Raw genomic sequence first — 17,171 nt, forward strand, 5'->3', positions numbered from 1 at the left:
AAATGTGTCCTGGGATTCTGCTTTCAGGGTTGTTTCCTTTTTCTTTTTTGTAATGAACATTGATGATATTAAGATTGCCCATATCCATTTACAGATATATACAAGGGACTATAAATCTCAAAAGTAATAGCACAGAACCTCTGCAGAAGAAACCTTTTGTTAATAATGGCATTATTTCTCTTGTCCATTTATTATTTAGGTAGTTTGTGGTAATAAGAAAATATCTTCCTGCCATGTTCCTCTTTTTTTACTTTTCCCGTTACTGCATTACATACTTTTGCAATAATTGCAAAATACTCGATTTAGATTGAAAAAGGGAACTTTCCGTCACCACTTTTAAGCAACAACCAGGAAGAGAAGTTCTTAAAAAGTGTAAAAAAGAATATCAACACAGGATGTTTTTGTCAAACAATTCAATCTCAAGTTACACTTGCTGGATTTCTTCCAGAGCTTTCAGCGGAAGCTCATGTATTGCATTTTGACATTGACCTTTTACGGATAGCAACAGTTGAAAATGTACCGATCCGACTTTCTCAGTGCCGATACCAATATTGATACATGGGCTTTGGGTAAACCTAGAACCGTTCTGATACTAGTGTTTAATCAATAAGCTGTAAGCTACAGGTCTGATACTAGTGTTAATCATTAAGATGTAAATTACTGGTCTGATACTAGTGTTAATCAATAAGCTGTAAGCTTCCTGTGTGATATATAGCATCTAATCAATAAGCTGTAAGCTTCCTGTATGATATATAGCATCTAATCAATAAGCTGTAAGCTTCCTGTATGTTACTAGCGTCTAATCAATAAGCTGTAAGCTTCCTGTATGATACTAGCGTCTAATCAATAAGCTGTAAGCTTCCTGTATGATACTAGCGTCTAATCAATAAGCTGTAAGCTTCCTGTATGTTACTAGCGTCTAATCAATAAGCTGTAACCTTCCTGTATGTTACTAGCGTCTAATCAATAAGCTGTAAGCTTCCTGTATGATACTAGCGTCTAATCAATAAGCTGTAAGCTTCCTGTATGTTACTAGCGTCTAATCAATAAGCTGTAAGCTTCCTGTATGTTACTAGCGTCTAATCAATAAGCTGTAAGCTTCCTGTATGATACTAGCGTCTAATCAATAAGCTGTAAGCTTCCTGTACGTTACTAGCGTCTAATCAATAAGCTGTGGAAGGCTCATTCACTTTCAACATCAAGCTGGACTCAAACGTTGCTTTCCTAACTTTGTAAAACAAAATGTAACAAATAGATATAAATGTGCTGATTGTTAATTATTAAAATAATGGTCTTTAATACTAGATCGGCCCATTGTCATGGAAACCCCCGAATTAAAAGTTATATTCAAAATACCAATCTCCAAGGCCAAAAAGGAACCTTCAAGCTCATATCCAACAACTATTTTGATAAATGATAAACCTAATAACTGTTTTTGACATTTAAAGACTAAATGAAGAATCGGTTAACCAGGAAACAGATTGATGATTAAAATAATAGTGCGTTGCATCTACGGATGAATAGATAGATTGCTTTTTCTCCCCCATACAAAGTAAAGGTGCCCATCAGTCTCTGTCACCTTCTGCCTCTTCCACTGTCCACACCTGTGATAGTAACTAACTGACCCCTTTCACAGCGCTCTCCATCCTGTCGAACTCAGCACCCTCTTCATCACCGCTTCACACAGTGACGCAAGTGAAGCTGCCGGGCTTCTTTTCTTCTTTTTTTTGTCATCACACCTGCATCGACCACCCACAGCTCCCTCCTGTCAACCGCCAGTCCCCAAAAGAGTAAGATGTGTCTCCTTGAATATTGTGAACTTATCACACTGAAATGATGCCCCTCAAAAACATTCACAAAGGAATTTACAATGGCCTCCCTAATCCAAGTCCACCCACTCTAAGTGCCTGTGTTTAATCCCCAGTGTTAACCTGGCTTCGGAGGTGACACCAACACTATCAATATGTGTTGTTTAGCGAAGTGACAGTCGCCCCTCTGGTCCAGATTAAGAGCGGGAGGAGAAACCAGATACCTAATCCTCTGTGGCATGTTGGACAGAAATCTCCCTTCTTGGACTTCACTTTCATCACTTCAGCATCCACGTCGCCGAGGCCCAAAAGCACTCACTCTATTATCCTGGTGTTGCCTGACTGGGATAACCCCGGCCTAATCCATCACTGCTAACATCTGCATGTTTGTGCAGGCAGTGCGGGTAAATAAGGCTGTGTTGGTGGGCTTGAGTTACCTTTCCTTTTTCCTTTCTTCAGTGTTTGGCAGGTAGCTGTGAGGGGCATTTTTTCACACTTAATGAATCCGTCAGCAAATGTGTTTAGTTTTGTTACCTCGTAAAACAGCAGCGGGTCTTTTCAACATTCTTTCGGACCCCACCCAAAGTCAAGACGGGTTTCTGCATCAAACTTTAACCTTTAGAAACTATTCTTGTAAAAATGCCCTTTTTTTCTTTTTCACTACCTGTGTACCGGCACTGTTGTTTTCTTTTGTTACCCCTCATGATTTATTAATTCACACAGATGGAAAGAGAGGTGTGCTACCCTCCTCCTCCTCCTCCTCCTCCTCCTCCTCCTCCTCTCCCAAAAACACTGATTGTTAGCTAATGAACACGAACGCAGCACCGGGGAGCTCACTTCAAAGGCCACAGCTGACTGAGCTGAACAGACAAATTGTTTGAGCTCATGGGTTTGGAAATAATGAAATGCTGCACAGGGTGGGAGACTGCGGAGCAGTTACAACAAAAATGTTGTCACATGGCCTGCGGTCTCGCTGGCCCTCTTCTCGGTGTGAAGTGTGTGAGGCTCCAGGGCAGCAGCCACCTGTGGCTGAGACAGTGGCGACGAGTACCAAGAAAAAGACATCAGTCAGACGCAGTTGATGTTGTCCCTTTATAGGAGAGAATAGTGAGAGGATTTTTTAAAGAATTGATGTATATTTTATTGTCAGTTGAATAAACTATCTAACCGCAAGGTCCGTTAAGCTGTTAAGCTGTCCGCTGTTTTTAAACGGGTAGATTTTGCTCACAAACTTCTGAGCATTTTAAGGACTTCTCATGTACCTCAAGATATGTAACCTCACAGCTCGGGTTGGTAATCTCCTTCAAAAACTGTTTTAGTTATATTTGATCAAATTGTGATTCATCCCGACAGCAATCAATGAATCTAATATTCTGACGAAATAGAAAATGTAAAAAGCTAGTGCTGCTACCCACTTTCATTGGACAAGAGTTGACAACAATGGACTGCGTTTTTCTTTGGTTGGATATTTTTTTAAATAGCATACTCTTTCTAGTTCTCAAGATTACCAACCTTATGTATAGTAATTGAACAAATGACCACCTATAATGTGAAAAGAGTCAAGCATAGTAACAACCCCACAGAGCATTATCACCTGACTCTCATCCCCCTCAGCTTTACGTTACCTTTATAGTGTCTTTTAGCTCATTGTCTTGGTTTTACTGCCTGTGACCTTCTGGTTAACTCCTCATTAGCAATGTCTTACAGTGAAAACCCTGCCCAGCACCACACAGCAGTTAGGGATTCAATTCAATTCAATTCAGTTTATTTTGTATAGCCCAATATCACAAATTACAAATTTGCCTCAGAGGGCTTCACAATCTGTACACATACGACATCCCTGTCCCAGGACCTCACATCGGATCAGGAAAAACTCCCCAAAAATAACCTTTCACAGGGAAAAAAGGGAAGAAACCTTCAGGAGAGCAACAGAGGAGGATCCCTCTCCCCGGATGGACAGAAGCAATAGATGTCATGTGTACAGAATGAACAGCATTTACAAAGTTACATAAACACATTACATGAATATGACAATGTATGAATGGAACTCCAATCCATGAAACAGAAGGAGGTAGAGAGGAGGGGGGGCGGGGCATCAGCAGGGCCAACGCGGGAGGCCGGCTCACCAGCATCAGACACCTCCAGGTCCAATGGACCCTATGAGACGTGAAGTCACAACGACTCCGGGGAGGAAGCAGAGTTAATAAGGTTCAATGGAGAGATGTAAATTCATCCATAAGGAGAGAGAGAAGAGGAGATAGGTGCTCAGTGTATCCTAAAACATCCCCCAGCAGCCTATAAGCTTATAGCAGCATATCAAGGGGCTCGACCAGGGCAAACCTGATTCAGCCCTAACTATAATCACTATTAAACAGGAAAGTCTTAAGTCTATCAGGGGATCAGCTGGTGAACAGAGTGGAGCATTTAGCGGCTAAAGAGCCGGATATTTCCCTCTGGAGTTGGTGGAGACCAAAAAGAGAGCTACAAGTAGAGTGGTGTTGGACATATATTCACCAGGAAACAGAAACACACTTCAGAATGAAAGGTCATTTTGCCCAATCAAAATGTTCGCTATATCGTTGGTGATAATATGTCAATGTTGTGTTTACAACTTGTTTCTGCTGCCCCCATGTGGCCAATCTGTTATTGCAGGTTTAAGTACTGAAAATTGGGTTTAACAATTTCATAATGACAACTGCCCAAACTCTTTCTGCTAAGAAACCTGCTATCACAGGCAGAAATAATCATCAGACGTTTCTAATAAAAAGAACTCCCAACAGCCAAAGAGAGATCTGAATCATGGCATGTTCCCAAATCCTCCCACAGCCATCACTTTTAAGGAGTACGATTGACTTGTTCAACGAGAGGTTGGGCTCTGTGTCAAAACCCTCTTTGTGCGGCGACTCCTCTGAGACCGAGAGCAAAGACAATGAAGGTTTTCATAGATGAGCCACATTGTTACTCTGAGGCCATTCACAGATCAGATTGTGTGTTCCCAGCTCACTCTGCCGCCGTGGAAAAGCTTGGTGCTCTGAAGCGCTGCAAGGCTGCCTCTCTCTCTGCTGACTCAGAACGTTTTCGAGAGACAGTTTATAGAAAAGCACTGAGAGCAGCATTATTGTATGATATGAAATTAAACTGGGATGATAGAGTGGTTTTCTCTGGGGCCTAATAAATAAGGTATAAACATACAGATAGGGTATTGAGGACGGTAAGAAAATATCCATAGGATCATTCCTCCTTTTGGCAGACTGACCCTCTCTGCCGCCCACGACTGTAACAGGCACCTTTAAAGACAAAACCATGCACATGTCGGAGTGCAAGGGGCAGACAGTTATATGGTTTAACATACTAGACCCTGAGTTTTTCTTATGGATCAGCTTAATTGGGCTCATGGCATGCCACAGGCTCTGATCAGAATGGGTGGGCAGCAATCTTACTGGGCTGTGACAGGGAGACCCCCACACCCTGCAGCATTGTTCAGCAGTGCTGGAGCAGATATAATCTTCAGTGAATTGTAATCCCTGCAAAACAATGCAATGTTCCCTGGGAAATGTCCGTAGGGTATATAAAAGGAAACAACAACACACAATTGAATGGAGCAGCTGGACTGGACCTATATGCCATATGTAACTATATGCTGGCAAAATATATGCAGGGCCTGAAGGAAGTTTGCATTTTGTAATGAACAAGACTAAGAGCCTACAGTCACGCCAGCAGCTCTGTGAGGATGTGCTTAGGTACAGCAGTGGTTTCATTTGATTTGAATGTGAGCTCACATTGAGAATGTGAACATGCTGGTGTAATGTTTACCATGTTCACCATCTTATTTTAGCAAGTAAGCATGCTAACCTATGCTAATTAGCGCCGAACACAAAAGTACAGCTGAGGCTGATGGGAACGTCATTAGTTTTGCAGATATTTAGTCTGAAAAGACATCTCCAATTTGACCTGATGGCGCTAGAGAAGAAGTCAGTGGATGAAAATGATTACAATGCATCCTCTGGGAACAATGAACGCCCATATTTAATTCAATGACAATCCATCCAATAGTTGCCCAGACATTTCATTCTGAACCAAACGCGTCAACCTGCTGGTGGCGCTGGAGAAAAAGTCAGGGGACAACAAAAAGCATCCGACTCCACCGTCTGGTATTTTCTGTATAAGATATTTTGCCAATCTGTTCAGTAAAAATGTCAATATTTCATTGTGTAAATTTTGACCTGCTGGTGGCGCTAAAGAATCGGTGAAGTCAGGGAATTACCAACATTGTTGGCGAGGACCTGTAGCAGATTTTCAACCTCATGGTGGCGCTAGAGGAAGAGAGCTGATCACCTTCAGTTTTAAAGATATTTCAGTCTGAGCTAAAGTTGTGGACCAGCCGACTGACGGACGCCATCTCTGGAGCCACGCTGCAAAAAAGACTTCATATTGACATGAGAATTGCACCATCTATCACTTTCAGGGACATTCTGTCTGTCTGTCTGTCTGCCTGCACGTCTGCTGTTCTCTCTTGTTATTTTTAGTGCGAATGCTCCGTTTCCTTCACCTGCTTGTGTCCGTCAGTCTGCGACTACTGCAAGGCCCAAGAAGCATGCGGCATGTAATCCGGCTGACCAGACAGCCACCACTCCCCTCTGCATGCTTCCTGTGAACAGTTGGACAGTGGGTCGTGGAGATGCTGTCTGACAGCCGGACCAGCCGTCCACTCGGGTACCACCAACTGTGTGTGTTTGTGCACGTGACGGCGCTCATCATGGGACTGCTGCCGGCGTCTGTGTCAGAGCTCAGCAGCCAGCAGACCACCACCGGAGGCTGTTGTTTTTTGTTCCAAGTCCTTGGAGCATATGAGTGGCCATAAAACCTCATCTAATGTTAAGCCTCCGCAAATTCAGCTCATAATCAATCAGTCATCTTGGATTTGATAATGTTGTATACAGCTGTTTAGCTCTGATTTGTGTGTGCTACTTTTGTTTTGTAGCCCTCCTCCTCCGTTTTTTTTAATCTAACAAGGAGACCTCTCCTGACTGGGACAGATGAGCCTGTCGCACTCAGCTGTTCGGCCGGATGATGTATCACCAGGGTCCGGGCTTACAGTCAGGACATGTGCTTTTTTGTTACAACAACATCAGCGCGGCCTTAACATATCGGATTTATGGCTCTGATTTCCTGCAGGGGCAGGCGGAGCATTCACATATCTAAAGCAGATAGAGGCCGACATCATTATGGAAACAACCTTGTTAATTTTTACGACTTATACTGTCATTTTAGCCTGTATTATTTGAGATTTTTTAATAATGTCTGTTACTGCTGCTTATTTTTCTTTAGGAACACAGACTCATATTTATACATAGACGTACATATTCTGTGCGCGTTGTTTCTTTCTTGAAGCATGCTATCATTTTGTTGTTGCGGTTGTTTTCATATTCCCCCTAAAACCTTTTAAAGAAATTGCTCTCATTTACTGCTACATGAAAGAAAAATATATATATTTTACATGACAAGAAATACTGTAAGAGTGCATTCAGAAAATACCCACAGTCATATTCCTCAATTAGTATTGTATAATATCAAACTATCAACATGAAGGCAACATACATGTATCTAAAATGTATAAAAAAACTAATCTTGTTTTTTATTTAGACCTTTTGGTGTGCTTTTTAAAGGTAATGTTGTTAAACATCTCCCTTTGGTGAGTTGTTAGAATTATATTTTCGACATGTGCCACAATTTAATGTTTCCTTTCATGATGCTTACAATTGTATTTCTTGTTATTTCATTTAAATATGTTTCATATAATTGATGTATTAGAAGTATTATTGTCTTTGCACTCCTTCTCTTTGATTCTTTGTCCCATACCCATCTGATGTTATTTGTAATGTGCATGATGTCAGTAGTTTATTAACATGCACTTTCCCTGAGATATAAACGGGACAAATAAAACACAAAAGGACCCTTATGAAATCTACAAGCTCAAAAGTCTCAAAATAAAGTAAGACTGTGTAAGTGAGCTCTGCGAGGCATGATCCTAACTAACTCTGGGCTTCATAAAGTTACCTCAAACTAAGCACTAACTAATTCAGGCACGGAGAGTGGGAGAAACGATGGGTTTATACGGTCCCAGAGCTTATTCTTCCACTGCGGGCCCCGCAGAAGCTTAATCCGGCCCAAAGCCTATTGATACAGTAAAAGCTTAGGCATCTTTAAACATGACAATACATTTGTCATTGGGGTCATTGTAATTAAGCAGTCACATAACCAAAACAAACTGAACAAAACAAAGAAGCTATAGATCATTACATGTATATTGGACTCAGTAAAGAAGGAAACTAAGTACAGTATGTATCTACTGTTCCCCCTATTTGTCTTCGACTTGTTTTCTTTTCTCACAATAGTTTCCTGATTGACCACTTGACTTCCTAATTGTCTACGTCCTCATCTAAAACAGAGGCCCTTTTGGCTTCATTAAACACAGCGACGATCATATACAGAAGCAGGGATGACAAAAGCAAATACAGACAAAAGGAAGAGAGGAACTCCATTGTTTGAGGCGAGGATGAGGTGAAGCCCAACTCATGTCAAATCGAATAAATTACTTTCAACAAGGAGAGGCGGGAGGCGGCAGGAGGCCCATTTAGGAGCTTCTGAAGTCGAACAGCGTGAAGTCTTAATTACTGAGACTTAACACTGGCCAGAGCAGCGCTCACGCAGCGATGGTCAGGAGTTGGAGGCTGCTGGCCCCTCGGCTTCAGAGGAAGGGAAAGGTTGAAGACCGAAAACTGAAGACAAATCAGGACATTTCCACTGTCTCGGCCAGCAGGAGGGTGAATAAAAGTTGATTGAATTTTATTTCATTTCTGAATCGTTAGATAAAAGCAGCTTAGGCCTCATGCTGTTGTCCACATGGTGTCGAGATAAGATGGATTTCCAAACGAATTACACTTTTTTTCCACCTTTTACCCTTCCTGTCAGATTCATGCACACTCAGGTTTATTGGCAGTAATGATCCCAGGTTACTCCCCGCTGAATGCTGCTCAGATGAAGGAGGGAGGGGTTGGTTACTTGAAAAAGGACCAGAGGTGGAGAGACACTCTGGTCCCATTAGCTAGATAGTGTGATGCTGTGAATGATAATGGGATACGCATGTTGACCTTTGACCTTTACTTCAGGCATCAGTTGTGTCTTTAAAGCTTCAGCATCATTTGTTCACAGTTTGGTGGAAAATATGGGCAGAATCACATTGAATTATACTAAACACATCAAATTGTGTTGATGTTGATGTTTCAAAAGTCTTTTATTGCAAAAGGTGTTCCACAAGATTCTGTAAAAGCACATGCTCTGTTTTGTATTTTTATAAGCAAATGTAAAATAGATAAATTATCTCAAGAGATGTGAAGCCTAAATAAAAGTTTAATAAAATACACCTAAAAACTCAAGCGTTATTAGTTATTGTGGCAATTTGTGTATTTGTTCTTATTATAAGAAGTGTTTTATTGGAAAATATTTTTAGCAAATGAGCACAATCTCACTTGATTTGAACTTCACATCATTCTGCACAGTCATGTTTTTCCCCTCCTAATTAGCTGAATGTCTGGGTGTCTCCCGTGGTGCAAACGGAGCAAATGTCAAAGCGCATTTCTTATTTTGGCTGAGGTGCGTGTTTGTTCTTGTCTAACAATCACCCCGGGCTGTGTTACCTTTGGAGGTCATGCGATGGGCCTTCAGCAGGCGTGAGGATCAGGGGTCTGGTAGCCCTGACAATTCACTTTATTTTCAGCGAGCTATTAAGCCCACAATGCAATAAAGCTGTCTGTCCCCTGGGTCTGGCTCCAGTCAGACCAACTTTACTCACAAAAATGTCCTACCCCCCCCCCCCATCTCAATATTATTAGGTGGAATATAAATCTCAAATCAGAAGTTTAGAGCTCTTTTCTCCTTTCACTTCCAAGATTAGAGACTTCATCACACAGCTATTGGCCAGGAGAGAGTTAGTAATTATATCGGGTGAAAGAGTATGTGTTACAATGGAGGAGTGCATCTCAACCAAACCAAGACACCAGCAAGGACAAAGGTCACTGCGTCGGGTCAGGATGTGTTTACCTTGGCGACAGAGTTGCAGCTGTGTGCAGAAAGTGTGTCTCCGGTTTTAGACATTATCTCACAGTTGGTTTTGGTCAACTTTTCAAAACAAATATTTTTTTATTTTCTGATGTAATATTACACCCACCAACCCTGCATCTCTATCTCCCACTTAACTGTCTCAATGCTGCCACTTAGAACAGAACACGTGAAACCTATTGACTTCAGTTTCAATAATACTGATCCATTTCATACATTGCGGCCTTAATTGCTGAAACCTGACCTTCATATATTAATCTTACCTCCTATATCACATATTCACGTGAGTTTTGAGCTCCAAATAACCCTCTCATCCTGACATGAACCACATCTAGTTATAAGCAAGAACAGTGGGTCTTGTAAGGTAAACCGAAGGTGGAATGTATCCGAGTGTGACAAATACTCCATGTAAAGTGTTATTGGCTGTATCATACTGATACTTTTTTCTGATGGGATTCCAAAACTTGGTGTTTGGAGATATTTCAATCAGTTATTCAACTCTTCAATTCAAGACAGAATACAGGTGAGTCCATCTAATGTTTCTGGATATCTTTTCAGTCTATTTGATTATCAATGTTGCCTTTTGTTCCATGAAACTGACTTTAAAGAGCAAAATCAGTAAAAAAATATATATATTTAAAATACAATATAGCAAAGTCTGCCAAAATACCCCCGCAAAATAAAAGTGTGTTACTTTTAACATGAAACCCATGTATTGATGTAAGAAAACGCTATTAAAAGAGACTTAATGCTCAAAAATAAAGATGTAGTGCAAAACGTATTGCTCATCATTAACTTATTTCTCTCTCATCAGAAAGTCCAGATAGTTGGGATCTATGGCTTTCTGCTTTTAAAATGTGGTAAAGAGGATGTTGGGCGAATCCTTGATGAAGGCCTCTCGCACCCACCGGGCGTCACCAGCAGCATACTTTAATCACTTAACATTAAGCAGCAAATGCTGAGTCAGTGTAGGTAAGAGGAAGGTCGGGCTGCATGTTACTGGCAGAGGCAGAGAGAGCGGTCACTCAGGGACACTGAAGACACCTTCCGGCTGAAAAGTCTCATTTGAAATAGTGTCTATAGAAAACACCTGGTAGATAGGAAGTATCCAGTTTCCAGGCTGAAAGTGTGGAACTGCCCCTTTAGACTCTGTTGTCATTGTGTTGAAACCTTTGTTAACATGGGCAGACCTACAGTACAATGTGCTGCAGGAATGCACTGGTTGAGCGGCCATTGCGTACATAAGAGGCGCCACAGGGATTTCTGAGGGCCCCCCGTCCTCCGTGTTTGTGTGGGTGTGGGTGTGTGTGTGTGTGTGTGGGTGTGTGTGTGTGTGTGGGTGTGGGTGTGGTGCATGACTGCTCACGCTGGTTAATGCAACTCATCTCAGAATACGATTTTATCATCATAAACAAGTGTTTTCAAATGGATTTACTGCATGCTTTATTGATTTAGGGTTACTTTGTTTTGATGTTACAAGTAAAAGTCCTGCAGATAGAATTTTACTTGAAAAGTACAAATGTGCATGCAAAATGTACCTAAAGTACTAAAAGTACTCATTATACAGAATGATCCATTTCAGAGTAATGCATTTTATGTTACTGTATGTATTTGCAGTATACAGTGTAGGTGTCACTTAAATATACAGCTGTGGTTCATAGTGGTAGCAGATCTATAATAATAATTGTGATTTATTTGTTGATTACATTTTGGAACAATAAAGCTGTCAAATAAACGTAGTGGAGGAAAAGTATAGTAGCACAACATTTTAAATAGACGTTGAGCAAGATACTGAACCCCCAAATTGCTCACAATGTCCAGGAAAAAAAGACAACACTTCTTGATTCATGTTTTACCTCTATTGCCTTTATTAAAATGCATTTATTTTTATCCAGTATTTGTATCCTTTTAAAGCTCACTTTAGTGTTTTTGGCCTCGACACTTTATCAGTTGTGCCCATAGATGGCAGCCACGAGTTTTGTTTATCTGGAACCCAAAACACAGTCCTGTTGCACAAACTTTACATCAAGCACTTTTTACTATTTACATTTGTAACCTGAACCGGCACAGAGCGATGTGAAATGCACTGGAGCGGACTGTAAAACCAGATCCAACGGTCAGAACAGAGACTTCACATCAACTAATGGAAGCATAATCATCTCCATCACAGCAGTCAGGATGTGTGTGAGTGTCGCCTCCCTCCTCCACTGAACAGCCTTCAGACTGAGAGCTAAGAAGGAACATTTAGGCATGATTCAGGTCTATAAAACTGTATTGATTTGCTGCTTGCCTTCCTGCACAGTCCCTGCCTGGCCGGTGCCAGGGTAATTTCTACCCCCTAGGTCTAAGGTTGCATGTGAGTTTTCTGTTGTGTCAGCTGAGTTTAATGCAGTGCATGCTTGAGAGGAGGTGAACTCTCATTATCGCACACTGCTTTAATTAAGAGCTCGCTGTCAACGAAAACAATATCTTTAACTCATGTATTACCTCCTGCAGAAGGCATTTCAAAAACGGCAATATTTCATCTTCATATTTCGACACAGTCAAGGTTTTATTTAGCGTGAGGCTGTGAGATGCATGTGTGTGTATCCCTGAATCCTATAAGTCCATATTGGATGATTCCACACCTCGTGATTAAAGTCCAGTGCCAAAGTTCAGAGCCAGCACAGAAAGGAGTGTGTCCTTTATTTAGCCAGGCAGAAAGTAAGATGTGCATGGGCGTGTGGCACTACTGACTTTCATGCAGGAGGGTCAGAGATTGCGTCCTGCAATTAACATGTGCCTTTTATTAAAGCATAAACACAAACTTCCCCAATGTGTTTTTTTGTTGCCGAACACTTAGCATATCTTAATAACTATTTGTTTTGTCGTCACCGCAATCTTTTCCTAAACTTAACCATGCCATAACGTGGTGATTTGCATAATCATCCAATGATCAGCATTCTGTTTCTGGTATTGAAGTAGCAACATATCTTATTCTCAAAAGCAGCCGATGGGGCTTTGATTTACTTATTTAAAAAAATACAGATACGTGGCTTTTTGTCGTTTTTGATTTAAAGTGATATATCTCACTTCCCTTTAGTGTGGTAGAGGTTCAGGTCCATGCCAGGTGCAGGCTATACAAAGCTGCCTGTAAACACCTGGTTGGTCTGCCCGTCACGTTTGACTCAAGCATCCTGCAGTAAAAGCTGCTAATCGGTCATCTTAACAAACTTTAAGTACCTCATTTTGAATCAAAGTAGAGTGTCTACTAGGGTTCCCTCATAGCCTTGGAGTTAAGTTGCTGACCTTGAATGCAACAACCCCAGTTTGAGTCTGGCTGGGGACCTTTTGTTGCTTGTTGCTTGTTGTCCCCCCCCCACACACACACACACACACACACACATACCTCCCCTCGTTTCCTGTCATCTCTCTACTGTTAAACACTGCACCTCTTAGAACTTGCATCCACCCAACACTTCATGACCTGAGGAAGGTGTCACAGAAGGATCTGTCAGCGGCGTTGCATCATTATTTCCTGACTTGCTGTCTGTGTAAAGCAAAGAGGCATCTATGGATGAATACATTTGCAGACCAATATAGTATTTGTACTTTAATTTAAAGCTGTTGAATTTCACCAAACAAACCTTTGAAAGTCAAAGTTGTCGTCGTCAAAACCAAGCAAAGCAACTGCCGATCGACCCTTTTCACGCGGCCACTACTGGAAGTGGTTACTTAGGTGTGGCCTTTTGGTTCTTCAACAACAACGAAACAGCTTTGTGGTTTGTGCATTAAAACAAAATATTTTACTATCTCAATGCGTTGTGTATGGTGACAGAAAAATGACCACACTGTTCAGGTACCATAGCTCTTGGTGTTGGGCCTACTGAAGACTTTCTTTCAGTATAAATGGGCCCATTTCCTTGGATGGGCTTCAGTAACTCACCTCCTCCCCTGATGGGAGTTGTACAGGTTGCATTAGCACAGACACACAGCCTGCTGGATGAAGAGTCCTGTTGCGGGGGAAGCCAGGACGGGTGCCAGGTCTGGAGGGGTGCACAGGCCCAGCCATGCTCAGCCCGTCCCAAACAACCGGTGCACAAACCAGAGCCATCTGCTGTCCATTTCACTTACATTCCCACTTGATGCTCTGCCAGCGGCTCGCTTTTTCACCCCAGGAACGAGACTAATGCACCCGTCCTCACATGAGCCACCAAAGCGTCGGGTTCAGCTGGCAGGACACACTTCGGACTTTTGCTTGAGAAAACAAAGAGCTCCACTTCCCTGAAACACATTTTAAAAGCAGTATCATTTATCACAAACCCTCTTTCAAGCTCAACTTACTGTAATGACCAGATTTGCCTCTCCACTCTTCATGAGTGTCTTTGAATCATTTGCATCAACTACATAACCATTAGGCACTCAGCAGTCCAACCTCAACAGTTAAAGTACATAAATGGCTGATGACCTGAGCATCTGATGCATCATCATCAAGACTGCACATCAGTGTTTGAGTGATTTCCATGAACTAAATAACCATTAAGCACTCAGTGTCCCAGCCTCCTCAACCATTAACGCACACTGGAGCATCAAAGAAGAAGAAGAGATTGATCAGAGAAGTTATGTCTTATAGAGACAAAAGTACAATGGAGAATTTCATGTAAAGGCTTTCTACACTGAAGAGGAGACGTTTTTTACTCACTCAGTATGCTTGCAGTTGCATACAACTTTCTATTTCCTATCGCAAGAAGTGCAAGCGTGAATGTGTTTAATGACCTTTCAGGAAGTTTCCAGACAGTTGTAAGGAACAAACATTTCAGTATGAGTTACCTTGCACTATAAAAGCATAACGGAGGCTCGCAGTAAGTTGTGATTCATCAAGAATCACCACTTCTCACCATGTGAAATTTCTAAGTTTTCTCTTTGCGTACTGTGTTAAGTGATGCATTTGAAAAGCATTAAAAGTAATGTGACTTTTAGGAGGTTGTCAGACAGCAAGACATAAACATTCATGAGATGATTATGATTCATTATGAATGTTTAGTGTTGTATAGGCCCTGTGAAAACCCATCAGTGATGTGCTCTTCAAAACAAGGTCAGGATGTTTTGTGAATGGATTTAGGTTGTGAGTGTCCTTATATGCATTATCAATTGATCAAACCTTTGTAAACCCCATTTGTGATAGGTTCCTGCCAAACTATTTACAACTAGAGCAGATGGGAGATGGAAACATTCACCCATACACTCATCCATAAATGTTAAAGGGAATAGTTTCACATTGCGGGAATGAAAATGCATGTATTTGACTTTTTGTAGAGGGATTTGATGAGAAGATTGATACCACGATGACGTTAATATGAAGTTACTACCAGCTTAGCTTAGCATAAAGAGCGGAAGCAGTGGGACACGGCCCGGCTCTCCCTAATTGTTGTTTTTAAAATTAGTTTTTTTGTACACATTAAATGAAACAAGATGTGTTTATCAGGTATGCAGTTCAAACTAAGCTAAGTTCGCTACACATTTACAGAAACAGAAGTGGTATCGATCTTTAAGTATATTTCCCAAAATGTCAAGCTATTTCTTCTAAGTAAGCCGCCAGTCTAAAAGGTTGAGTCTTTAAGTTTACATTTTAAGATGTCTCCTTGGGGAGGCCGTTCCAACTTGAAACATAAAAGCCAAAATGATTTAAAGTTAAAACCCCTGTTTTACTTCACATGTGCTCTGAAATAAAAGACCTCTCCAGCCAGTCAGTCCTCTCTCTGTGCTGCAGACCACACATGTCTCTTTAAAATGTGAGAGGTATTAAATTGTGCTCTAAGATTAAGCCCAGGGAGAGGTGCATGCTGATGGTAGTGATATGGGCCTATTTACTTTTATATTTATTCATTTCCCTTTGTACACGGATGCCAGCTGTGTCACAACATGGCCAAACAGTGATGTAGTTCACATTAATAGTGACAAATCAATCTTTGCCTCAGTGCTGGATCCATTCAAGCGCCTTTTTGAGTGTGTGTGTTGGGGGTGGGGGAATAACTCGGCTTTAAATGAATAACAGAAGGTCGAGATGGTGTAGATGATCAGTGAGTTTCCTCCTCTGAAGAAAGTGATGATAAGGTTTCACAGAGTTAAGTAGGTTACCACGCAGCCCTTCACAGGCCGGTGCTTTACTGCTCACACAATATTATTGGATGATCACCAACTATCTTTTTCCAGCAGAATTTCCACATGTGTGTCCAAAGTGAAAGCCAGAGAGGTGAAAAGGATGCCAGTTGTACATCTGTGAAATCTATGAAATGTTAACAAGTCATTGTCAGTAAAACGCATTAGCTCGCAGACAGCAGGGCTCACCCGGAAAAGACTGAAGGTTTCCAGACTCCTTCTCCAAACTCCACTCCGCCTTCAGGGAATAACCACTTCAAGTGATCTGATTAGCTGGAACAATGACCACCAGCTCTGTGTTCATGTGACTACACAGGGTTTTTAGAGATGAAGAAGTGTTTGCATGTAACTTCGGTAATAGACCGAACTGTATTTTACCTTCCGGAGATATGATCATCCACAGTCAGAATTAAGTCAGGGAAGCAAGATTGGAAGTAATAAGAGCCGAAAAAACCTTATCTATCCGTAAGGTTCAGAAGCTGATTTTTGTTTTGTAGATTCAAAAAATGTGCTTCTCATCTTCTTTTCAATCAGTTTTATAATACAAAATAACTCAAGAAAAACTTAACAAGGAAGCAAGACATGATTAACACTTGTGTATACATTTCTTAAAATCCATTGAGGGACTTTCAAATTGAGGATAGAGTGAAATGTGCATGAAATAAGTAACTTTAAGGGATTTGAATTTGATCCTGAACAGACAAAAAGTAGGCCCTGAACTTTGCTTATGCTCCTTCCTCAGCTCTGACCTAAATGATTCAGGTGTCTCACTCCTGAATTTAGGCTGTGTGTCGGAGCCTTGACCTTCCACCATGCAAAGAAAGATACAATCATGCAGCATTTTAAGGGAACTGTGTGGACGACAAAGCATTGTAGGCTTTTTAAGGGACGTTCATGTTGTGTAGTGTGGGCCTTACTGAAGATTCACTCTGCTGTGCTGTAGTGTGTGTGTGTGTGTGTGTGTGTGTGTGTGTGTGTGTGTGGAGGGAGAATAAGAGGATGCAACAACTATTTTCTTTGTTCTAAACCAAACAGGTCCAAACCAGATGATTCAAAAAGCCGTTACAAACCACAACAAATCAAAATGTGTTGGTAGTGTTTTTGTCA

This window comes from Cyclopterus lumpus, chromosome 13 (assembly GCF_009769545.1).
Source record: "Cyclopterus lumpus isolate fCycLum1 chromosome 13, fCycLum1.pri, whole genome shotgun sequence".
Classification (NCBI taxonomy): Eukaryota; Metazoa; Chordata; class Actinopteri; order Perciformes; family Cyclopteridae; genus Cyclopterus; species Cyclopterus lumpus.